This window comes from Leuciscus leuciscus (assembly GCF_965113295.1).
Source record: "Leuciscus leuciscus genome assembly, chromosome: 7".
In the NCBI taxonomy this organism is placed as follows: domain Eukaryota; kingdom Metazoa; phylum Chordata; class Actinopteri; order Cypriniformes; family Leuciscidae; genus Leuciscus; species Leuciscus leuciscus.
The window spans coordinates 28306743-28332947 of record NC_138731.1 but is presented as its reverse complement, the minus strand read 5'-3'; the positions used below and the strand labels follow the sequence as shown (position 1 = coordinate 28332947).

Here is a 26205-nt window from a genome sequence, read left to right as displayed (position 1 = left end):
ACCACTAAACTGTAATTAAATTACAGTAAATTGACTGTTGTCCCTGTCAAACAAACCTCTTGCTCAGTGTTTCAAATCTCATAACATACAATAGGTCTCATGATAACAATAGGTTTTCATGTTAATGTTAATTTCTACATATTTTAATACATTTCAGGTTATATAAATTAATTTTAGTTTATGTATTATGAAAGAACATGAATTAACAACAGAAAATAGTAAATTTATAAATGATATACTGTTTGTATTGTTATTAAACCTAATGCATTAACTTATGTTAACAAACTGAACCTTAAATGCAGCGTTACCAAAGAAACAGAAGTATTATTCATTGTGTAAATTTGTAACTTCACTTCAGCCATGTCTTCTGCAAGTAATCTGCATATCAACTCATAACGCATCACCCCCAACGCTGATCCACAACCAAATCCCTCAGGTTGTGCTCAACAACACCGAGACACTAAAAAGGTTCACAAAAAATCTTAAAACTGATGAAGAGTGAACAGATTTGAGATGCGACAGTTTGAGACAGAGGCATCGGGTATGGCCAAACTCAATCATCCGGTGAAGGCAAGCTGTTCACCGCAGATGTTGTTGACAGGTGACAGTTGTTGCACAGCGTCAAGCTAGCTTGAAACAAAAAACATTGCGAATCCCCTACTAGATGCTACTCGACCATCCAGAACATAGAGCAAGCTCTCAGTTCAGACCTTCTACTTCGCTCTTAGTTTACATTATAAAACTTAGCACAAATTAAATCACACAATCAGCTAAAGTCACACAATCAACCCCACATATTGCGTGCTGTGACTGTAATGTCAAACATTTGGCTGTTTCCATCCCTAGACCACGTCTACTTACTGTTTTAGGTCGCACAGAGCTTAATCAAAGGCTGTTTATATCAGGTTCTGTCAAAGAGATACTCAGCAGAGTAGGGAGGAAAAGAGGAGTGGAGGGAGGGAAGGGGAGCAGGAGAAGGAGAGATTATCCAGATAGCAGCTAGCATGAATCACATGGCAAAAGAGTGCATGCTAGCTAGAGTGAATGTGAGCTGAACAAGAAAAATAGGGAGCGTGTAACCTCTGGGAGAACAGATAAAGAACATACCGGGGCAGTGTGTAAAACTTCTGCAGCTGCGGGCCGAGCTTATCCCGTATCCATGACAGGCAAAAAAAAAGACCTGATTTACATCGCAGCAGGACTTGGGAATTCAGGCCGGATTTGGGCGGCCTGTGTAGGCCCGGTTAGTCAACAGAGGAGTCACTGAAAGAAAGCAGCAGAAGACAGATGACAAACTTAAAACACAAGCCTGGAAACAGATTATTGCTTTAAATTCTGATTACAAATTCAACCCAAAAAGACCTGCACTGTGTCATGTCAGTAGAGATTAAAAAGACAATGGGCCTTATTTACTTACAATTTCATGCAAGTGTTCTCATGTAAATGAAAAAAAAGGTTTTCGGGCATATTGAGCTATTACTTATCCATACAAAAAATTCTGTTACTCTGAAATAATTAACATTTATTGTGGGTTAATAATAATAATAATAATAATAATGGTAATACAAAATATGTAATTAAATGTATACACTCAAATACATACACATTAATGCATACAATGTGATTTATGCTTGTATATATTTGCATCTACTTTTTCTGATATAAATTTGAAAATATATATAAAAAAAAAAATTATAACATTTTGGAATTATGAAAAACTATTATTTTTGTGTACAAGTGGTACTAAAATGTATCCTAAATTTAAAAAAAAAAAAAATCCAACGAATTGAATGATTTAATCTTGAAAACATTCATATGCAGTGTGGACAAGCCTCAGTAATGGCAATAAAGGGTGGGAGATCCAGAAAGAAAAAAGAAGGATGATATTTATGTGAGGGACACAAAGAAGGACAAACAGAAAGGAACTGTGTGTACTGTTGGAAGAAAGCTGGGAGAATTTGTGAGTACATATGAAAAAATGAAAGCAAGCAGTTTCTCATATCACCATGAAAAGCCATGACCTTATAAGTGATAGTTTAAAAAACTGGCAGGGAACAGGCTGTCAACAGTAATACCACATTTACAGAACACATGATTTTGGCATTCACATGGAAAAACATAAAATCAAGTAATTTAAGTTGAATCCATTCGCCCAGTTTGTTTTCAATGGTACTGTATTTTCCCATGATCCTTTGCCTTGTGGTTTTGAGAGGCAGATGGGATAGTATTCCCAGGAAATGAAAAGGTGCAGGAGAGAGGTGCATGATGGGGGATTACTCGAGTTTACAATCATATAATGGCATGATGACTTTAACATCTGAGAGTATGTTTAATATGTTTAATTCCCTCAGCGAAAACCAGTTGACATGAAAAATGTCGAAAGGTCTAGATTAACATTCAACAATTTACTGGCGGCCTGTACTTACAAAATCAATCTTATGTACGTTTCATACTTTTGGTAAGCAAGTGAACATGTCTGAACGTGTGTTTTTGTGTCAGTGGGTTGCCGTCAGCGTTGGTCTCCTCATGTAAATCAACTCCTGCCATGAATCAACAATGTGATTTTGTCTGACATGTAATCACTGTCTTGTAATTAAAAAGAAATTACACCCTATGATACAGCAATATGCTTCAAATAATATCTATTATCCACAGACCACAGAGGAAAAAAACAACAACTGCATGCTAATTACGCTGCAATTATGAAATACAAAAATGCCTCGGTAAGTTTGCCATGACGATCCCCCCTCCTGGCCTCAGGTGAAGTCAGATAGCTATTACTTCTAACAGACCTTCATTAAAACACTAATTTTTCCAATTCATTTCCTGTTTATTGTGCGTAATTAACACTTGTTGTGGGACGATGCGGTTATCTTCCTGACAGCATTTTAATGTTTAGAAAGAATCTCTGTGTACAATACTATGTGTACAACATTTAGCAAACTGATTAAGAGTAAGTAGAGGCTGTTTAGAAAAACAACTTACAGCACTGTTTACACCTGGTATTAACATTTGGGCTGGGTAAAACTATAGATCTAATTAAATAATCGTCATTTGAACGATCTCAATATTGATTCTTACAATCCCATGATGTTTCTCCATTGCTGAATGTACAATGCCAAGACAAAAAAAGTATCATTTTGTCAGTCTCAGTTTGAGGTTCGAATTGAATGTGAGGAGATAAAATGGTTGTGATACAATAATGATGTCAAGAAAACACATATTTCAGGCTACACACAAAAACATATAGCACCAGCAATGTATACTGATTCACAAACAACTGAATACAACTCTTTAGAACCACTTCTTTGTAGACAATCAAACATAGTGCAAAATTTGATTCACAAACAAATAATTATTTTAATGTTGTTATTGTTGTTGTTTTTTACTAACATGTGGCACAACAAGTTTGGTCCAATTCACAAACAAATGACTATTTTGAGCTGGTCCTTGTATTAAATGATTAAATAAGAATCAGTTACAGTTCACTTAATATACTTCTTTCATGGGAGTTCACAGAGAAGTTGTGTTAATTATATCTGTTAAAAAAAAAGCAATTGAAATGCATTTTTTGAGCCCCTGTTGTTAATTTAATAAATGTATTACTTTTGTAATATACATAATTAAAATGTTCCCTGTATAATTTGCAGTGTTATCTGAGAGGGAATTCCTAAAATGGACATTATGATAAAAAACAAAAACAAATGGAACAACGAATCGGAATCAAAATTGAATTGAAATCTAAAATCAGAATCTAAACCGAATCAGGAAATCAGTATAAATACACAATCTTTTTTATTTTTTATAAAAAAGCCCATATACTGTATATGCAGAAGATTTCCTAAACATTTTCAGTATGCCTGAAACCAAAAATAAGTGACACATTTCTGTCATGACAACTCTCTGAGAGATTGGCATGGTAATGATATTGCAATGTTAATGTATTTGATCTAGGCGGAAACAGATCTGCTGATTCTGTTGCAGAGCAAGTACAGCTACACATACTGCTGCACATACACCATACATGAAATAACCCCCTTAGCAGATCTATACAGGTGGAGGGGATCTGAAAGTGTGCTGCAGACTGCTAACAGCAAACAATAGCAAGTATTTGCATGCTGAGCAGCAAACTAATTGAGTTAAGGACCTATCAGCCTGCACCATCTACAGTTTCATGACACAACTTTGTATTTATTTAGCGGTAAATAGTCACAAAATCAGAAACCTTTCCATCCACAAAATTCAAACACCAGTTGTTGACGGGTATTACAACTTGTGACCAGATAAACCAAGAAGTAAAGTGACTTTGTGAGAAGCTCAGTGGTGATGAATTGTATTTTGTGGGCTCTAAACATTTTAGCCTTCCGGTTTCCAGCCTAAATGCTTGTCCACAATGCCACACCACCCTTTATCTGACCTAACAGAATGTGGCAGTACATTTATGAGCGATTCATGCTGCTGTGAATGGAAGCTGAAAGACTTGTCTTGGGAGTTTCTGTTTGTCAGATTTGACAGAAGGCTCGTTGCAAGGTTAGGTATCTTAAGCACTTTGTGTTTAGTGGCCCCATTATGTCTTTCTATTTATCCACCTGTGAGAATAAAGGAAAAAATGAGAGGAAGAAATAGGAAAGTGAGAGTGTGGAGAACAACAAGAGACTAGCTGAACCCACAACGGCAGTTTCTTTAAATATTAGCAAGCTGTTAAAGTCATCTGTGTATCTGTGTGAATGAGGTTTGCTAGACGCTAAGTGACTATTAAAATGTTTTTGGTTGACCCCTGAATACTTTAGATTATATTTTCCACCTAAAATGATGAGCGTAGGGCTGTTGGAGCCAAAATGGCTGCTTGTTTGTGGCTAGTGGTTTGACTTAAAACCTGAATAAACTGATAGGGGAAACATATGGCTGTTGCAGATGTCACATATGGTTTGTCTAAAGGCAGAGAAAAGTTTATTTTGTTTAACATGTAGGGTTGTGCAAAATTCAGATTTGAAGAACTTAAATTTAATTGGTCACACAAACAGTAAGTTCTGGGAAATGTAGTGTTCTTTAATCCAGACCCACAACTGTTAATTTATTAAAACATTGGAATATATAAACTAAATAGAAGTTATAGGTGGCAGTCTATCTATCCATCCCTCCCTCCTTATTAAATAAAATGTAAAAATTTGAATTAAGTTCTGAATTATTTAGAACAGTTAAATAAACTAAAGAATAATGTTGGATTTAATTATAATAGTTAGTTTATTAAAGTTTTTAAAGTTTTATAGTTTATCTTAATTTTAACAAAATTGGAATTGGAATTGCAATTCTTAATTCTGTTGTTACCTTTATTCAAATACAAATCCTATTCAAAATAGCATTTGAATTGTAGTTTAAATAGCATTCTCAATTTAATTCTGAAAGGTGCACAACCCCATTCACATGACAAACTGAAAGAATTATATGTATGTGTATTTGAGAAGAAAAATAAATAAATAAAAATCACAGCCATTATGTGCCAAACAGTACCATGGTAATGTTTCATTTGGAAATGTACCAGGATTGAAATACCTTTTATTTATTTTATTTTTTTGGGGGTAAAATATTGCAATATGATACTATGGTGCCACCACAGTACTTTTCATAAGGGTATAAAGACTTATGAACTAGCTGTGGGTATTCTAACTCCTTTAAATACAAAGTAGCTGAGAGGATTTAGGCAACACATTCTAATTTTATCATGGATGACGCTCCTCTGACAGAGGTTTTGATTCCTGGAGACTTTAAACCGCCCCAAGAAAACTCTCCCTGTTATATATCACCCATTACTAAGGGCCTTCACAACTGTGTGCTCATTCATGTTCTCTCACTCTCTCCCCCTCTCTCTCTCTGTTGCATTGCCGCAAGCATCCTTTTATCGACTGTGTAGGCACACTGCTGAGATAGAGCATTAAAAAATATCCCACGCTGCCTTGAGTCGTGCCGTTTCTGGCAATCTGCATGAGTTTGAATGACCAATGACAGCGACTGGAAAGCTTCATATATAAAAGCAGGCACTCTTAATCCTAACCCCTTGTGAAGTCATCCCTTCCTGTAAATCGGGGAAAAAAGACAACTATGCGCTTATTGTATGAGTATGCACAGGCATTGTGTGTATGACAGCCATGTAATGTTTGATCAGAGACACTCATAATGCTTTCAGTCCGCTGATTTATGTCAATGCTCAAAAATCACAGAAGAGAAGTGCCAGTGTCGTCATTTGTTTTGAGTCTCGAGCGCTCAAGTGTCGAAATTATTTATGAGTGCTGAGTTATGCGCAAACGCTGGAAAATTGGACAACACTTGGGGATTCATCTCTTAAAAATCTCAGACAACTAGCTGGATTTAATTAGCGCCGTTACGACCCAACAGTCCCTGTCTCCAGTCTCTCTGTGGATCAGTTTCAAATGCTGAATAGTTTCATCCATATTTACTAAGTGACTGAGAGACATTAAGGATGAGATTAGAGACAGCACAGGGAGAGAGTGAGGAGAAGGCCGCAGTTTGATGTTGACAGAAAACTTTTTGTTTCTTCAATCAGTAGAGAATTTCTATAACTGAAAATGACTGTAATTTCCTTCCTTCCCTCACTCCCTAACTTTTCATGAGCATGAGACCTAGGCTGGGTCTCGAATCGCATACTTCTGTTATTGCCAATAAGATATCTAGGACATTGACACAAATTTCACGAGTTGATTTTGATTCACAAGCTTAGGATTCTATTTGGTTCGATTTAGATTTAATTCAATTCAATATTGATTAATTAGGGCTTATCAGGTACAGTACATGGCAAATTTAAAACTAATGCTGTAAACAATACAGAGAATCCCAGTAGGTATCACTATAATATTTAAGGTTAAACTTAAATTATTTGTAGTACATTTAAATTACACATAAGGAAGTTTTTATAATAATAACAATGTTATATATGTATATATCTATATATACTGTTACAATCACGCCAGACTCCACTCTCATTCAATCACAACGCACCTCCTCTCCTGAATACTGATCACACACACCTGCACGTCATCTATTCATCAATCACCTCCAGCACTTAAACCCCGCTCGCACAATCACTCATTGTCCGGTATCGTTCGCATCTAGACGCTTCTCTGTATGCTTACCTCCAGGACTCCTCATTCTACTTACCTGTTCCGTGGCTTCCTCTCCCCGTCTACCAGTCCTCCTCGTGGGTCTTCGTCTCCTGTGTTCTCCTGTGTCTTCTCCGGTTCCGGTAATCCCTCTCCGCTCTCCATCTGCAAGAAAGACACACTGTATCATTCAAGTCATCATCATCGGGACTATATTCAGATCTACTCACCTTCATCTGCACTCCGATCACTCATCTGGTTGTTCTCAATAAACTCACATTACCTTATCCGTGTGTCTGCCCCTTCTGTGTTGTAACATATACACTGCTGGTCAGAATTTTTTGCCCCCTTGGTAAATATGATCAAAGATGGCTGTAAAAAATAAATATGCATTGTTTATCCTTTTTGATATTTTATTTGAAAAAAAAATAAAAAAAATAACCTTTTCTAACCTTTTATTGAAGTAAAAAAATTTAATAAAAATCACATTATGAAATATATATTTATTTTTTTTATTAAATACTTTTTGCAACCTCCTTTTTCCAAGATAACAGCTCTGAGTCTTCTCCTATAACGCCTGATGAGTTTTGAGAACACCTGACAAGAGATCAGAGACCATTCTTCCATAGAGAATCTCTCCAGATCCTTCAGATTCCCAGATCCATGTTGGTGCTTCTTCTCTTCAGTTCAGCCCACTCATTTTCTATAGGGTTCAGGCCAGGGACTGGGATGTCCATTGCAGATGCTTGGTTTTGTGCTCAGTGACCCATTTTTGTTTTGATTTTGAAAACAAATTTATCTGTTGGTACTTGATCGAATCCACAATGCCATGTATCTGAACGAGATGTCCAGGACCTCTGGCAGAAAATTAGGCCCACAGCAGTAAAGATGCAGCAGAGTATCTCATTTTACACATGGGGTACTATTTTATCCCTTCATGAACCAAACCCACAGTGTTTGCTATTTTTATTTATTTTGTATCTGTCCATAGAAGGTTTGAAAAGTAACTGACACTACTAGAAATTCAAACGGGACAGGTTCTATGGTCAGATGAAACAAAACAACTCGCTTTTTTGGCAGCAAGCACTTAAGATGGGTTTGGTGCACACAGGGATAAAAAAAGTACCCCATGTTTAAAATGAACTACTCTTCTGTATCTTTAATGCTGTGGGCCTAATTTTCTGCCAGAGGTCCTGGACATGCATCTCGGGAACCGTTCTCCAATGGTTCAAGTCTTACCTCTCAGATAGGTCCTTTAGGGTGTCGTGGAGGGGTGAGGTATCTAAGACCCAACATCTAGCTACTGGGGTGCCTCAAGGCTCAGTGTTTGGACCACTTCTCTTCTCCATCTACATGACATACCTAGGATCTGTGATTCAGAAACATGGCTTTTCCTATCACTGCTATTCTGATGACACACAACTCTACCTCTCATTCCAGCCTGATGATCCGACGGTAGCCGCTCGCATCTCAGCCTGCCTGACAGACATTTCTGGCTGGATGAAGGACCACCACCTTCAACTAAACCTTGCGAAGACAGAGCTGCTTGTGGTCCCGGCCAACCCAACACTATACCACAACTTCTCCATTCAGCTAGGTTCATCATCCATAACTCCATCAAGGTCAGCCAGGAACCTTGGAGTTGTGATTAATGATCAATTGAACTTTACAGACCACATTGCTAGAACTGTCCGGTCCTGCAGATTTGCCTTGTACAACATTAGGAGGATCAGGCCCTCCCTATCAGAGCACGCTACACAACTCCTTGTCCAAGCACTTGTTCTATCCAGACTGGACTATTGTAATGCTCTCCTGGCTGGTCTTCCAGCTTGCACTATCAAAGCTCTGCAACTGATCCTAAATGCTACAGCTAGAGTGGTCTTTAAAGGGGACCTATTATGCAAAATTCACTTTTGCATGCTGTTTGGACATAAATGTGTGTTGGCAGTGTGTGTACACAACCACCCAATAGTGATAAAAATCCACTCACCCCTTTTTTATTAATCCCCATAAATCATCAGCAGTGTCTCCCAACGACCTGCTTTCAGAATGCTGTTTAAGTGACGTCACTACAGCACAGGCCCCGCCCATGAGTGTTGACAGACACTGCCATTCTAACATAGACCTGCCCTGATCGAGTTCAAAGCGAGTTGTACTGACGACAATGTCTCCCAAGCGTTGTAGGTGTTGTGTGGCTGGATGTATTAATCCACATAGCTCTCTCTATTTACTCCCGAAATCTGAGGCAGCCGCTGAAGACGAGGTGGAATTATTTTGTTTTTAAAGAAAATGCTCCCTCAACTCTACCGCCCTTCTTATAACTTACTGTGTTTACTCAGTGATTTTCTGGAGTAAAACTGATGCTTCATCTTTTGTGTTATGTACAATAAACTTTATTAAACTCATCAGTATATGTTTGATCATCATTCGGACCTGGTCCGAAACAGCAGACTTGTAGGCTATTAATAGTGGATACATACAAGCAGATGACAAATACGTTATAACCGTAATTAAACTACTAAACTATACCTGTTCCATCTCCATACAGCACTCTGACTCTGTAGGCATTATTGTCCGACTCCGGGTCGGAATGAACACCGTTACTGAGAGTTTCTGATATTATCATCATTCCGTGAGATTAAATTGTCCCGAGAGACTGAGCGCGAGCTCATGAAGCTCCACCCCCTGTGTCGTGCAGCAGCAGCTTATTTGCATTTAAAGGGCACACACTAAAACAGCGCGTTTTTCTGAGCCCCAAAAAATGACAATTTAAACATGCTGTAAAACATTATCTGTTGGGTATTTTGAGCTAAAACTTCACATACAGACTCTGGGGACATAATAGTATAGGACATAATAGACTTAATAATAATAGGTCCCCTTTAACGAGCCGAAGAGAGCACACGTCACTCCTCTCCACACAAAACTTCACTGGCTGCCACAGTTGCCGCTCACATCAAATTCAAGTCACTGACTTTTGCCTACAGAACAACCACTGGCAATGCTCCCTCCTACCTAAACTCACTACTTCAGACTTGCGTGCCATCCAGAAACTTGTGCTCTGCAAGTGAACGTCGTCTTGTGGTGCCATCTTAAAGAGGCACAAAATCTCTTTCTCTGGCCTTTTCCTGGTCTGTTCCCTGCTGGTGGAAGGATCTGACTAACTCAACCAGAGCTGCTGAGTCCGTGGCCATTTTCAAGAAACGTCTGAAGACGCATCTTTTTCGCAACACCTGATCCATTAATAACAATTATTATTATTGTTATTGTACTGCGTTAGATTAAACTAATATTGTTAGAATATTGTTGTCCTATTGTTAGTTTCACTGCTTGTATTGTTCTCATTTGTAAGTCGCTTTGGATAAAAGCGTCTGCTAAATGAATAAATGTAAATGTAAATAAAAAAGAAGATAATATGGTTATATTTTAGACACAATATTGTCTGCTTTTGCTCAATTTTGCCTATGAAAATATTTAAGCCAAAGTAGTTGTGCATCTCCGAGCAACACACAGCAGTGTTTAGTTTCTGAATGAATCCACGTTTTAAGCGAATCAATCGAGTGAACCAAATTTTACATTAATAATATTATTAATTGTTCCATTTATAAAAAACAAGCATAAACCTCATCAAATTAGTATTTTCAAGCATTTTTACATTTACACTGTTAAAAGTCAATGGGCTCAGGGGAGGTAAGAGAAATGTGGACTCTCTTCGCTTTAACTTTACCTGCTGGTGTCATTACTTTAGAAAAACAAATAAAGACTTTTTAATGTCACATTTTGAAATATTTGTGTTGTTTTATTTTTGTAATATGGAATATTTTCTCATCCAATTTTTTGGAAGAGGCATTGCCTCCTTTTCCTAGGAAATGCCCCATACATATATTTACTTCAAAAATCTACCAAAACTAATGAATAGTGGATAGTCTGGGATGCAGCCATAATGTGGGCCTATAGTATTTATGAAATTGTGTGTGAAAACTTGTCTTTTGTCTTTGTCTGAGGCACATATTTACTCTCTGCAGTAATCAGCAGTTAATTACTCCTATTCTGTAGAAGTGTCAACCAGCCCCGCTGTCTCTGTTGGTATGTGGGAAAGACACATCATTATGGTCTGTCACAAAACCACACAACTAATTTATGTCACATATTTATGTCATATACTCTATTAATCTCTGTGGTTGAGTCTGTGTGTCAGGTAGTCCTGTCTGCTTGATCAATTGTCTGACTAACTTTCAGGTTAGGAACACAGTGGTTTGTTTTATCATTGGAGTCAAGGCAAATATATGTATATACCAGATTTCCAGATTTGATGCCAATTGTGATTAAAACATGCCATGCCAGTTTAAATATGAAGTTTCTCACACAATACTATCATATGGTTTAAAATAGACTTTAAATATGCATGTTGAAATATGTATGAATGTATAAATGCAAGTATGTGTATGTATGTGTCATGTATATTCTGTTTTGTATTCTGTTTCAGTTTGCTACAAGTTATGTCATCCTAGTCCCCTGCCTGTTTGTTTCTATGGTTACATATTGATTTGAGTATTCTGTTCAGGTGTGTCTCATCAATTAACTCGTCAGCTCCTCGGTTTGCTCTCATGTATTTAAGCCCTCAGTTTGAGTTAGTCCCTTGTCTAGCATTGATGATGTTGTTGTTTGTCATCAGTGATAAGTTGGTTGTGTTTCTTTCTCCTGCGTATCCCCGTGAGTTTCTTATTAAAGACTGTTTCAAGGATGCTTTGTCTTCATCAGCTATCTACTACAACCAATCGTAACAGTATGCGTATATCTGTGTTCACTCACAAAGGACTCCAACACTCCTGAAGACCTAAGATGACGCCAACTTCGGATGGATATTTAAAACTGCCAAATGTTATCCTTATATTGTAATTATTACGATCACATGCTGTAATAATTGCCTAAATAACACATTGAAACATAGCAGTTTAGCTGAATACATGACTTTCACCAACCATGGTTTTATTACCTAATAGAGATGTATGAAGAGGCCAGATGCAAAAGCCTCTAAGTGCCATCTGAAATTTTCTTCTAGAATGATAATTTTTATCAAGCTCGTTTAAGTTCAGTAATTTAACTTAAATGACAATGAAAATTACCTATTAATTGCCATTTAAGTGAAATTATTGAACTTAAATATACAAGCTTGATAAAAATTATCATTCTAGAAGAAAATTTCAGATGGCACTTAGAGGCTTTTGTATCTGAACTCTTCATATATTGCTGTATGGACATTACTATTGGAGAATTCAGAGGATGGGCTCCCACTGATGAGTTTGGAGCCTCAAGGTTTTTCTCCAATACTTAACTTATTTTTTTGTGATTGTAATATTTGAAACATGCATTTTCTGTAAAGCTGCTTTAAACAAATGTGTTGTTAAAAGCTCTATACAAATACATTGAATACAGTATGTCTTGGATGTGGCTATGAACATGATGAAAACTCACTGCCTGTTCTATGGCGTCCTCTCTCTCTCACTCTCATCTGATCTCCTCCACTGGTTCTCAATCAAAACTGACACCCAAGAGTGCTCCAAAATAAATCACCTCATCTCACACACACTACAGTAATCCTTCCACTAGTGTAAAACAGCGTGTGAGAGTGCTACTGTTTAAAAGAGGGATTAACCATGAAATCGTGAGGTATGCTCATTTCGTATTTTTGGACTGCCAAGCCTAACTGAATTGAATTCAGTTGGGTTAAGGTCAGAACTGACATTCCTTAAAAAATAAAAAAATAAAACAGTAGTTCCCAATTGGTTTAGTCTTTTTTTGCCCAATTTTACACTGGATGATGCTATTTATCAAACACTGATGTTGATTATATTAACATATCAATGACTGAACATGCTCAAGTATTAATATTTGGTGAAAACCAAGCAAAAACTAAATTTAATTTAAAGGGTTCATAAAAGCTGTTCTTTAGTTGACACGTGTAACCAAATCTAGACATGAGCACTGCATAGATGACACTTGCTACTTTCCTGAACAGAACTTTGCAAGAGTAATATGCACTCTTTTCACTCAGAGAGTGAGTATATAAATACACTGGTATGTGGGCGAGTGTTTCTTTACTCACAGGTGTGACAGAGATGACAATGAATGGCACTAACATCCTTTTCTGGGAGTCACCTAGTTCCCTCCAGAAATAACCTCACCCAGTGTAACTAGCACAGATCACAGTGTGCTTCAGTGCAGTTTAAGGACTTCAACTGTGTATGAGTTTGTATGTTCCACATGATAAACTGAGTAGAAGCTTTAGCGACGTCACATGGACATCTGAATGCTTTGCCGATGCATGCACAAACATATACAAACTAGAACACCCTCAGAACAACACAAGAGGTTCAGAAATAATATCCATAAGACAAAGTATAAAGTAGTCAATAAAATTGAAAGATTATGTATTGCATCTCATCCATTAACACAGATTTAATCTAGATTGAATCAGACCCTCAAAGCAGAAGAGACAGCAACCTCATGTTGCTAAATGTTATTGTTATTCCAATGATAACACGGTGTACTAATAGGGTTGCCAACTGTCCCATATTAGCCGGGACGTCCCATATATTGGGCCAAATTGATTTGTCCCGTACGGTGACCTCCCTTGTCCCGTTTACTGTCTGCTACACTGATCTAACCACTGACTGATACAACAGCAACACGAAACTTGAGAATGATCACGACACCAGTCATCATCCAATCACACGCATCAGACCATACCAATAACAAATTGAGAATTAATCATCCTTTTGGGACAAATCAGTTTGATTTGTGAACAGAATCCTCTACCGTCACTTTCTCTGTACGCGTTTTGATTTCGGCAAATCAGTTTTGGCGAATGCAAACAATGTGATTATTGTTCATGAGTCCAACATCCAGCCACGCAAGAAAACTTGCAATCTATCTGAGGGAATAATATGCTGATGTGCTTTTGCTGCTCAAGAAACATTTCTGATTATTATTAATGTTGAAAACAGTTTTTCAGGATTCTTTGATAAATAGAAAGTTCAAAAGAGATTTATCTGAAATAGAAAGCTTTTCTTACATAAAAAATGTCTTTACTGTCACTTTGATTCATTTAATGCATCCTTGCTGAATAAAAGTAGGCCATTATTTTCTTTAATTTCTTTCCAAAAAAAATTCTTACTGACCTCAAACTTTTGACCTGTAATGTCTAATGTTAAAAAAAGCTTTCTATTTCAGATAAATGCTATTATTTTGAACAATGGTTTGAGTGTAATGTGAAATTTTTTTGTATGATTCTTTTTAGAATTAAATTACACATAGGTTACACAAATGTGTTTATGTCTGAGAACCTTTTATACACATGCTTAACTGCAGACACTGAAATGTGTGTGATACACAAATTATATTTTGAGTGTCCCTTATTTTCCTATAAAGAATCACGATTGTCCTGTTTTTTTCCTTTTCTGGAGTTGGCAACCCTATGTACTAAGCACATCTTCTGTAAATCACTCATTAGAACACAACTACACCATCCTTACTCCATCTCCCTTTGGCATTTATTATTCCAAACGAGAGGCATAAAAGGTTTCATCATGAATGCACAGTAATGTGTGTATCATTTGGTCACAATATATCTGTGACTAACACGCATCTCTGCAGACATGAGTAAACATCTATTGAATTCATAAATGCTCCAGCAGGTCACCAAGAATTTAAAGCACCCATCCACTTACCACTTCTAAGGTAGCTGCCTACAGAAGATTGGAGGTGATAGCTATCCCAGAAAAATTGCTTACATCCTTCTTTGACTCACCCAAGCTGTGCACTGATACCTGCCACCTCTGAACTTTTCATTTTTGCCTGTTTGAATACACAGCACAGGTCCAGGAAAACCATTATACCATCAAAGGTAAGGAATTGTATTTATTTGAAGTAAACATTATTCAGATTGAAATCTAATAAGAAATGGATCGGGTAAACTGGATACACAGAGAGATTCAAGAGAGATACATCCTCACTATATAACCTGCACAACAGAATGATACATTAATTACACATTTCAACCAAAAATGACAATTCTGTCATCATGAACTCACCCTCATGTCATTCCAACCCTGTATGACTGACTTTCTTCTGCACAACACAAGCAGAATGAAGAATTTGAAGTAAGTTTCCACTGTTTCTGTGAATCAATGAAATAACCCCCATTCTAATTCTAAACATATTTTGTGTTTCATAGAAGTCAGTCATATCTTCTGGGAATGACATGAGGCTGAGTAAATCACAATTTTCATTTTTGCTCAACTATCCACTGAGTGCACCTTAAGATAAAATATCTGACTAATATCTATCAAAAGCCCTTGTAAAAGTCAATAACCACACTGATAAAGATTTTAAAAATCCACGGATAAGCTTTTATTCCAGTTATTTATAATATCAGATTATATACTTATCCAATTGGATCTTAAGAAGATTTAAAGAAGAAAATAAATAAATAAAAATCTCCTGTTAGGTAAACTGTTGATTAAACATAATAGCAATGGGCTAATCTTAATCCACTGTGATTGATACACAGAGACCTGAAACCAACCTGTTTAATTGCAGGTTTAAAATGCTTTAGCTAAGTGTTTACAAAAAGAAAGCCACTTAATCTCCGTCAGTGACAGAAAAATTAAGTGTCAATTATTATTGAATGAAACAAATATATCACAGGCATTCATGGTTCTACATAATTTAGGGCACCAGGTGTGAAATGGAGCGAATTGGATGGAAACGGTTCTGTGTCTCGTTTGTATTGCTCTTTGAATGTGCCTGTTAAATTAACCCAGACATTATTTGTACGTGTTGTCAATCAGTAATCCTGAAACAGGAAAAATCTGCTTTGATCTGCTCTAAACTGATAAGCGCCCAAAAAACGAGTAAGTTGTCTTTGAACTTCCCCAATTCAATTAAGAACATCCAGCCATCATCATTATTATCATACAGAAATAAATTAAAGAATGAATCAAGCTTGGCGGACTCGCACACATACACACCTGTCTATCATCTGGTGTGGCAGCGGGGTCTGTCTTGACTTGCCGGTGGGTGGTCAGGTGACCTTTTCCGAGACAGGTGAAGCAGCTTTATTCTGGATGGAATCAGGGGTATTTTTTCCAGCAAACACCAGGATTTCTGGATAGATGTGGCTTCTAAGAGAAAGATAAGACAGAGGTTAGTAGTATCTTAGACCTCTCTTGAACTTCTTTATCTTTATTGGCTGTCTATGATGAACAATAAACAGACTTATGTTTTATTCAGACCAAGATATTTTGGAAAATCTCCTGTGGGACTGTGAGGTATCCAGCATTGAGCAGAACCACATGGAGACAGGAGGAATGACACACAGTGTTTGGAAATAATAGGAGGGTTCTGGAATGTCGGAATGGTTGATATCATGCACGTTCTGTCGGAGAACATCTGGGTTAAGCTAGGTGTCTTTAGTTCACACAAAGAGCATCTTTCTGTTTCTCCCACTGTATGGGGTTTAAATCAATGCACTTTGGTTTCAAGTTGAAGTTTTTTGTGTTTTTGTTGATGTTCACTCAATGAAAGTCAAGAAAGTCAATGAGGTTCAATTTTGTTTTAGAACCCACAGACTTTTACTGTAAAGGCCGATGTAAAAAGACTAGCGGCAACGAAAGCCAACAGTTTTGTCGCCTCTTGTCGGCCGCGTCTCAGCCAAAAAGCTGCGTTTGAACACACCAAAAGGTGACTGTCAACTAGCATTGAATGACACATCTCTTGTCGAGGTTGAGGGAAATCAGGAGTAAGTTGCAGAGGATTTGTGTGCACTGTGTAAATATTATGGTTATTGTAGTTCAAAGACTAAATGTGAGAATGCATTTATTCATCCTACTGACATAAAAACAGATTAGAATTGGTTGTGGTCTTATCCCACCTTAAACATGTGCATGCACATGAAAAATTTAATAAAAAATAGACCGCAATAAGCAAACCTGTATGACTTACTTTCTAATTGGGACATAAATGTAGACTTTTTTTCTCATTACATTTTTTACCAACTGTTTTTGTCCATAGAATGAAAGTCATTCTTCAAAATATCTTATTCTGTGTTACACAAATTATTTTTGACTCCCTATATAGGAGAGCATATATAGATGGCCTCAAAGTTAGCGGACATGGTCAAAAAGCCACAAAACTTACATTTTGATTATAGAATCAATTTTGATACAGACACATGCAGCTTACATTAAAGTAACTCTGACAAAATAAGAACTCACGAGGTATGACAGCATTAATCAAACACACACATTTGGCAGAATGCCCACATTCTTTGCTCATTCTACAAGTGACAGATTTATCATTGACACACGTTGTCAAACAAATCCCTAAAAGATATATTTTAGTGAGCAGATTGAGTAACCCCACCGGCTATAATCCCAACAATGAATCACATGATTCTGTTTAATACAGTTCTCAACCCACTATTCAAAAACACCCCCATAAAATAAGAATGAAAAGAGCCACAGTGGACATCGACAAAATTCAGCTGATAGATGTAGAAATAAATCAGAAAAGCAAAGTAAAAGATTATGCCATTATTTACACTCCCTCTTGTCACTGTGAACTGGGTTCAGGCTTCATTCAGTCTAATCATATTGAAGAACACCACATTTCTGCTACTTCCATGAACTTTTCAGTGGATGCAGAGTTAGATTTTTCTCACACAAAGCTATCGTATGGCTTTCAGATCATTTGAGATATAGTACATGGGCCACTTTCACAATGCGCTTATGGTGGTTTTCCTGTCATTTAGAGTTTCGACAGCCTCAGTCTTCATTCACTTTCAATATAGCCAACTGAAAAGAGTGGACAGGATATTCTTCAAAAATGGATCGGTTGTAGTCAATCGATATACTGGCTAATATTTTGTTTTTTTTTGTTTTTGTTATTGTCATCCGCTGAATCCGATAAGTTTGTCTTTTTGGCCATTTAGTGCCCAAAGTGGGACTTTTATTTTGACAGCACAGAGGCACAGGAACGTTTGTCTTTGTACTTATTTAACAATTTTGTCAAATAGATCATTAGACAGAACTGCTAATCAAATGTATTAAATGTTATATGAAAAAGAATGTGTTTGCCTTAAGTTTCTATTATTAATAATAATACTAGTCTAGTAGTAATAGAAAGGCAAACACCACAATGTTTTCTCATATAGCATCAGCATTCAGCAAATATGCATTTATTTCATTTAAACACATCATTGAACATCTAAAAAATATATTTAATTCCACAAACTTTGAAGATTTCTTTGAAGCAAATCCAGCCGTTAGATCCTCTGAACTGCGCATTTGTTGCCTGTGTGAATTGGATACGGACAGGAAAGTTCTGCTGTCACTGGACACACTAGCCACAAACTTTTGACAAAAAAAATTGTTGATTTCCAACTATGCAGCGCTACATTCAGGTTGCCATTATGTCATATTGTATGTAAAATTATTTACTATATGTAAATTAGTAAGTAATTTTAATTACAAAAATTGTGATAAATTGTGTACTGTGTGTAAAATTTGCTTTACAAATGCAAATAAGCAAAATATGATTCCCAGTGCACTCTGACTTAACAGGCTATATATAAGAATTCTCATATATTAATCCCTTGTTTTATTCCCCATGTATGAACAGCTTGTAATGAAACTTAAAAAAACTAGACCTTCCCCAACTTCCTGAGTTGTTTATGAAAGCCTATAGACTTATTTTTATGTGAAGGACTCAGGATGTTTTTTGCCTGGACATTCTAAAAGATGTGTTGTTTACACGCGCTCCCGGGAGCCTCTCTTCTGTTCAATGACACATGAAATGAATGCTTACAATGTTCAGGATAATGCCAAAAGTACTGTACTGTAATGTCAATGTGTCATTGAACAGTGTGCAGCTCATATTTACATATTCATCTGAACATCGCTCTCAGCAGCACAGAAGTTAAAAGTAGCTACATTGCTGCAAAGGAATTTTCCAACTTTTTTTTACCTTTTCTGGCTGCAATTCACTTAACAGCCACAGGTGTTGCTAATAACAAGAGTTTATGAATTCTACATATAGCCCCTTTCAGAGATTAATGAGTGCACTACTGGTTACAGTGTGTATTTCCTTTTTGTTCATGTTTCCAATAATTTCTAAATTATTTTTAAAAAGCACAGTTTTCTTGCAAAGAAAGCAATTTAAATACTTGGAGTACTTGATTAAACTAATGGACAACTTATGCCATGATCTCTTTAAAGGTGCAGTGAGGGATTTTTGAGAAGCGTTGTTGTATACTGTGGGGTATTAGAAATCAACCCAAACAACATAACAAATAAAGCAAAGATGACAAACGAACGACAAGGAAGAACAAAATGAACATACAGTACACAACAGTGGCGTAACTTTGTTTTAAAAAGTGGGTGGGATGGGAGGGGGGGTATGCAAAATCATAAATCAGATGTATGTACAATAACATTACGATGTCCAGCAATCGATTTAAATAGTACATCGGGTTTAATTTGGTATATGTTTGGTATAGGTTTGATATATGTTGTTTGTGGTGAGAATTTTCACGTGAATAAACATAGATCAGTTATGTAAAGAGTACATTTAAATGGTACAGTGGTAGAACTTTTGCCAAGCGTGTCAGAGGTTCTGGGTTCTAATCCCCCCTCATATATATATATATTTATTTTTTTCATCAAAACCGATTATGTTTATCAGTGGTTGTATATCAGGCAAGGATACGTTTGTATGCATTTTGTTTTGTAATTTCACCGGAACGAATAGAGAGTCTCCACAACGGATTGAAGCGCGCGTCCGAGTGAAGACTGTGCGCGAGCCACTAGAGAACACAGTATCCGCGCCACTGATTGCAGCGGCAACGAGCACTTTGATCACTTTATTTCAAAAAACAACACATTTCAGCGCTAGATCGCCTCTTATTTAACAAACAAACTAAATGAATGCTCTGCTAGTTAACTGGAGATGTTTTATTTATTTGTATCGGTACATTCGTGCCGCGAGATGTTTCAAAAGTAGTGGGGACAATATCGACCTTAGTAAAAAGTGGTGGGGACATGTCCCACCCGTCCCACCCGCAAATTACGCCTATGGTACACAAGTATATACAAGCAAGAGTTAGTTGTTAGTCGCCAGCAGTGCACATTCAAAACTTTTACTCGTGTATGGAGCAGAAATAACTTCTGCGTCCGTTTTCAGGCCTTCCCGCTTAGGTCTTTCCAGTGCTGGAAAGCTTTTCTAATATTAATGCAGGTCCTAAAGCTCTTGCCTGATCATAACCCTTCTTTTTCTAGTGATATTCTTTTCTAGTGATATTCCTCTTACCGTTTCTCTTTTGTAATGTCTCTCAGCCATCTCTTTCAACAGTCTTTCTTCAAATCTCCCTCTTGCTCCCTCTTTCTCCTGCCCCATCATGAGTATACGCCCCCTACTGCTGATTGGCAACAAGTTTGTTGTGGCGCTCTGTCTTTGGTGCTTTTAACAGTGTTTTTTCAGAAATCTCTTACTGCACCTTTAACCCATGTTTTATTTTACTGTACGATACACAGATTTTGATCTTTTAATATTTTCCTCTCACAAAAGGCCTGAGTCCCTCCAACTTTCATTTTAGTGGCTTAAGCGAGGGCTGGGATTTAAACAGCATGAGTTCACTGTGAGGTGGACCTGTCGTAAATCTGTCAGCACGGCACCACACAGTAGAGCTGTCCGCCCTGATTTACACCCTGTTGGAAATGATGGACAGGCATTTGGTAAGACAGCCCAGTTTGGAGCAAGACTAGCCCGAACAGTCCACCCAAGTGGAAAAGTGTGGGAGAAGGTGCACGGGGTAAGGCGGAGAAAATAATAAACATTCCCCGCCGTCAACAGGATGCTGGATTGAAACTGGTGCGTGTTGGGTTTTTTGGAACACAAAGATACGTTCAGTACGGTTGTGGGCTTTCTTTGATAGCAGCGGTTTGGAGCCGACTTTGGGAATGGCAAGTAGAGAGGATGTCTGAAGTGAGAAACTTCTGGGTGTGGATGAGATCAGAGGATATGACTAGTCAGGGTTAACTTAGTTTCTGGGTGCTGTGAGCACACAGTAGCCTGGTGCCACATCGATTGAGCAGAGAGGGGTGATACATATTGAAACCGTAAAAAAAGAAAAGAAACACATTGATGTGTTTGTTTGGAGTCAAACAACCTGAGACAGGGTCAATAATGTGCTAGTGAACAAATCAATCAAATCAGTCTGATTGGTTCAAACTGGTGGAAATGAATATTGCAAACTATAGGTACGTTCACATTTACCATAAACAAACAAACATAGATAAATAAATCTACTAAAATATTATGGGGTTTATATATATACAAAAGGTTGATATTACCCTTTAAAAAACAGGCTAAATTTATTTTTAAACAAACTCCTGTTTGACCTTGTCTCATGATAAATCTTTTGTTTTTGTTTTTTTATCATCATCACATTAAGTTGATATATTCAAACAATCTGTTATTGCTGATATGTAGAAATGAACTGATTAGAAGAAAGGGGGAAATATATTATCACTACAAAAGATATTTACTGATATACAACAACTGGTATTCTTAACATATAAGATATAAAAGTATACCTAGAACAAAGAAGAACAAGGGTGTGTGTGAGAAAGAGACAAGCTACTAGGGTCATTCTCACAGCCACTCTGGTGACATCACAGTGTATTCGGCAGCTGAGATATTAAGGGTGGATATGGATTTGGGTATGAATATGAAAGAGTAATTATGCATCAGATTGGCTTCAGGCCAGCCTGAGAGATGAGCTGGGTGACAGTACCACTCAGCACTAATGAAAATGATGGTGTTTTACACTGTATTCTCAGGCCTTTTAGTGTATGACTTAAGATTCTGGTTTTGATGTAATAGTGGACCAATGCTTTATCTGTGTGGAAGGTCACTGTTACAGATCCTGGCCATTTAATTTGCCTTACAGAGTCCAAAAATAAATGTTTAGCCACATCTATTAGTGGAAGAATTAATTAATTAATTAAATTAATCAATTACTACAGCTATAAAACTGTAATATTCATTGTTTAAATAATACAGAATATGTTGTTGTTCCTTTGGTAAAGCAATTATTTCTTGACTCAACAGTAAGGATTTATTCAATATGTATTACTAAATTATTTATAACTATAACTATAGTTTTTTACACACATTTAATCAAATGTTTATTTATTTTTTTTTAAATCTGAATATTACAAAGCAAATGTGTAATAACTGGAAATGTTGAGTATATAATAATTATACAGGAAATTCCATAAAAAAAAATAAAAATAAAAAAAAATCTCAACAAAATGTCACAGAAAAAAGTCTTATGTTTGCATGTTTGAGACAAGCCCAATTAGAAATCGTTGTTGTTGTTTTTTTGTTTTTTTTCTCCTGTATATCTGCAGCAACATTATATTCTCATCACAATTTATGTTTGGTTGGCTTGACATCAGGAATGCAATGACGTAAAATTCTGGATTGACCATGAATTATGCTAAAACACCTAACAAATTAGTTCACCAGCTGGCCAGTACCAGTAAGCCCAGTTGTATTTTTACTTAGGTGATGTACTGTCATTTCCATCAGCACTAAAGGCAATTGCAGTCATTTTGTTTGAGCATCCCAACTGGGATTAACAATAACTGCTAAACCAACAATGCGAATTTGAGATGGCACTACCTGTTTGTCCAAACCATGAAAGATGGAACAGTCAGCATTTTGTTTATTGACACGGAAAGTGGCACTTTCACCTATAATTTTGCACTTTAGATGTACAGTATACGATATTTTTCTGTAGTCTATGGAGGTGGTAAAACTAGTGTAGTCTAAATTGCAGAACAGCCTACTTATAGCACAAGAAAACTCTCTATGTATCACCAGCCATCTGTCTGTGTGTGTGTGTGTGTGTGTGTGTGTGTGTGTGTGTGTGTGTGTGTGTGTGTGTGTGTGTGTGTGTGTGTGTGTGTGTGTGTGTGTGTGTGTGTGTGTGTGTGTGTGTGTGTGTGTTCATATAATTGCTTGCTCACTTCACCTTGGCCTAGGGGGAGCTCTTTAACCATACATGAAGAGATCTGTGGGCTGTGGAAGGGGGTAACTGTGTCACGCTCATACACACACAAAACACGCAGTATTGTTTTGATGAGGCTTAGAGAGTGCAACTTTCCCATGGTAGGACCAGAGGAGAGCACATCAGCCCTTTCTGAACACACAGACCCTTCCTGGCATTCATAACCTGTTCCTTCCTCCCCACAAACAATCACGCACCAGTGTCTGTGTGTGTGTGGAGTAGTGTGCTAGACTAAGTGGCTCCTATTGTTCAGTCAATATCTGAGCCCACACATTTGTTTTATGTACATAATCCATCACTTTTTTCAACTACTCAGACTCTTTAAGCAGATTACTGTGGACCACCTGCTATACACCAACAATGTGACCATTACAGCATCATTTCTTGCCAAAGAATAAAAACAAATCATAGGAAAAATGTCTAATGTTACGCACTCACCACCACCACAAAGGTTTGGACTTTTCCTCAATGACTTCATCAACAAATCCTTCACATTTCATAGCTTATTTAGCACTGACACACCAAGCTGACTGGTTAGACCTCCAGTGATTTGGATTACTGCAGCATGGGTAATAGTGATTGTCTCCAACAGAAGAAAAGGGTATCTAATGAACAGATTGAGGTCGCTAAGATTAAATGGTAATGCAACAACACTGGCGAGCCAGAACTAGAAGTTCAGACTTCACTGAATAGTCTTGATGAATTGAAACAAATATTGTGAGGCACAAAGGATTTAAAGCATTTCCCACCAAAAATCTAATGAAATCCAGACTAAAAAGTGAGCGCAATGTATTCAAACATGTCTACAAAGCCCCCGACAGCTGCAATCAAGATTGGTCAAACAGAAACTATACCCCAGCACACACAGGGCGGTTGCCATTTTTCTGAACTAAATCTTGACAAATATGGGTGAGCACTGATAGCATTCTTGGCTAAAATACGTACAGCTTTGTGATGCACTCTGAGGGAATGCACTCTTGCAATCCAAACCTGCTAGACGGAATGCAACAGGACGGAGCAGAACACAGAATGAAGCAGTCTCAAGACAAATTGTTGCCAATTATACAGTAGAGTTGCAAAGTAAGCTAGGAAATACCTTTAGCTGCTGCTAATGATATCAATATCAATAGTTGCTTTGATACATTTAGACTTTTCAGGATATCTAATGCAGTTTTTCCATTTTAGGGGACTTATGTTCTGTGTGAACAGAATACATTGTCAAGTTCCATTTTAATGATATGTGTCAAAAAAGCTGTAAGATTCGCGGTTTGAGCAGGTACGAGGATAAAAGAGTTTGAGTCGATCATGATATTCTGAAGGAGCTAATGCAAATATTTTGTGCCGTTTAGCTGTGAACCTATGTTGGAAATTGTAATTATATTTGTAAAGAAAGAAACAAATTGTCAAACAGAAATTAAATGCTTATCTCAGTCCGAGTGGATTAAGAAATTTGCTACCAAATTATTGGAACAATTAGAAATTACTAGAAAATTATTTCTCCAGCAAATGATAACACAGAGCTTTTATGGTTAAAATGCATGGTAGCAAATAAGTAGCTAATGATACAGCATGTCGTACACTTTACGGAGCCGCCTCACTATGGGACCTTATAATACAGTGGTTCTCAACTAGGGAACTGGGGCCCACTAAGGGGCCTCAGTGCACTTCCAAGGGGACCTCAGGGCGATAAGACAAAGCAAGCAATAAATGAGCTGAAAACACGCACACACAAAAAAAGTCTAATTTTAAAAGAGTGATGTCAAGACCAGGAAAAGCCATGTAAATTGTAATATGCATTTTTCTAGTACTCAAATAAAGCTTTAAAATATTTTATTGTAAAAAAAATACACAAATAATAATAAATAACCTTTAATCAAAAAGAACATTCAGCCCTTTGGAATTCTGAAACTTTATTATTTTAAGTACAATTTAAATACTATATATATATATATATATATATATATATATATATAGATGTGAACAATGGAGTCAAAAAGGTTGAGAATTTCCACTGTAAATGCTGAATACGCTCAAAATGCTCAAGATGTTTGTCCAGTCCTTCTGATTGTTTCAAAACAGTCATTGATGTGCTGCACTGAAAAGGTTTAACTACATGTAAATGTGATATGCTGTCATAGAAACACAATGTCCATGCCAAGTAAAAAAAAAAAAAGAAAAAAAAGTGTGATATTTCTCTCTTCTACATCATTGCATAAGCAATTCCATTATAAGAACCAGCTCAAATCCTGAAATGTAGCACAGTTTGAGAGCATCAGTCTGGATTCGAGTGTAAACTGACTAACTCTGACTAGACAATGTTACAGTGATGGCATGACCTCATCGTTATTCTCCATCCCATCTTCCTCCATGCATTATGTCCTGCGAGAACATCAAAGCTATTGCGAGCAACTATCTCTTCCCTGAATCAGAACGGGCACAGAGCTGGTATGCCTGTACAAACACATCGCTGCCTTATACCCTTTGAAGTGTCCTATCTCGCCTGGACCCTCTCAAACATTCACTCTGTCTGACACCAGGAAAAGTCTGTGGAAAGGATTTACAGACACAATTGTGCTGGGGAGCAGTGTGCAAGTGTGCACCTCCAGTGTGCCAGGGAGCAGGACACAGTTGGAAGACGTCCACAGTCAATAGCAAAGAGATTCTTTAAATTTTAAGCTGAAGATGTTGTCGGGGAAGGGAGGAGGGTACGGGGAATAAAAACCTATTGTTAGTGCAGTTGGATCTTTCTTTTCAAATCTGGAGTCGGTCCTCTGAGGGGTTTCTGTGCAGCTCAAATCCAATCATTTAAAGCAATACTCAAGTCCCTCTCTTTTAAAACCTCAAGATCACAACAGTCCTTTCTTTTAAAGGGTCTTTTCTAGACTCCCTATTTTCTCTCTCAAACCTTTATTATCATCTTTTCCAGCTGATTATATACAGATCTCAAGCCATTTC

The 26205-nt window shown here is 37.1% G+C and overlaps 1 long non-coding RNA gene across 1 annotated transcript in view; it reads right to left on the bottom strand.

Moving 5' to 3' along the window:
- Nucleotides 1-26205, bottom strand: part of LOC309503673 — a 121880-nt gene that overhangs the window by 52467 nt on the left and 43208 nt on the right. Inside the window, exons 3-4 of the long non-coding RNA XR_014207807.1 lie at nt 16148-16300; nt 1108-1263 (exon numbers count right to left, since the gene is read on the bottom strand). This is a non-coding gene — a long non-coding RNA (uncharacterized lncRNA). The remainder of the gene's footprint in view (nt 1-1107; nt 1264-16147; nt 16301-26205) is intronic.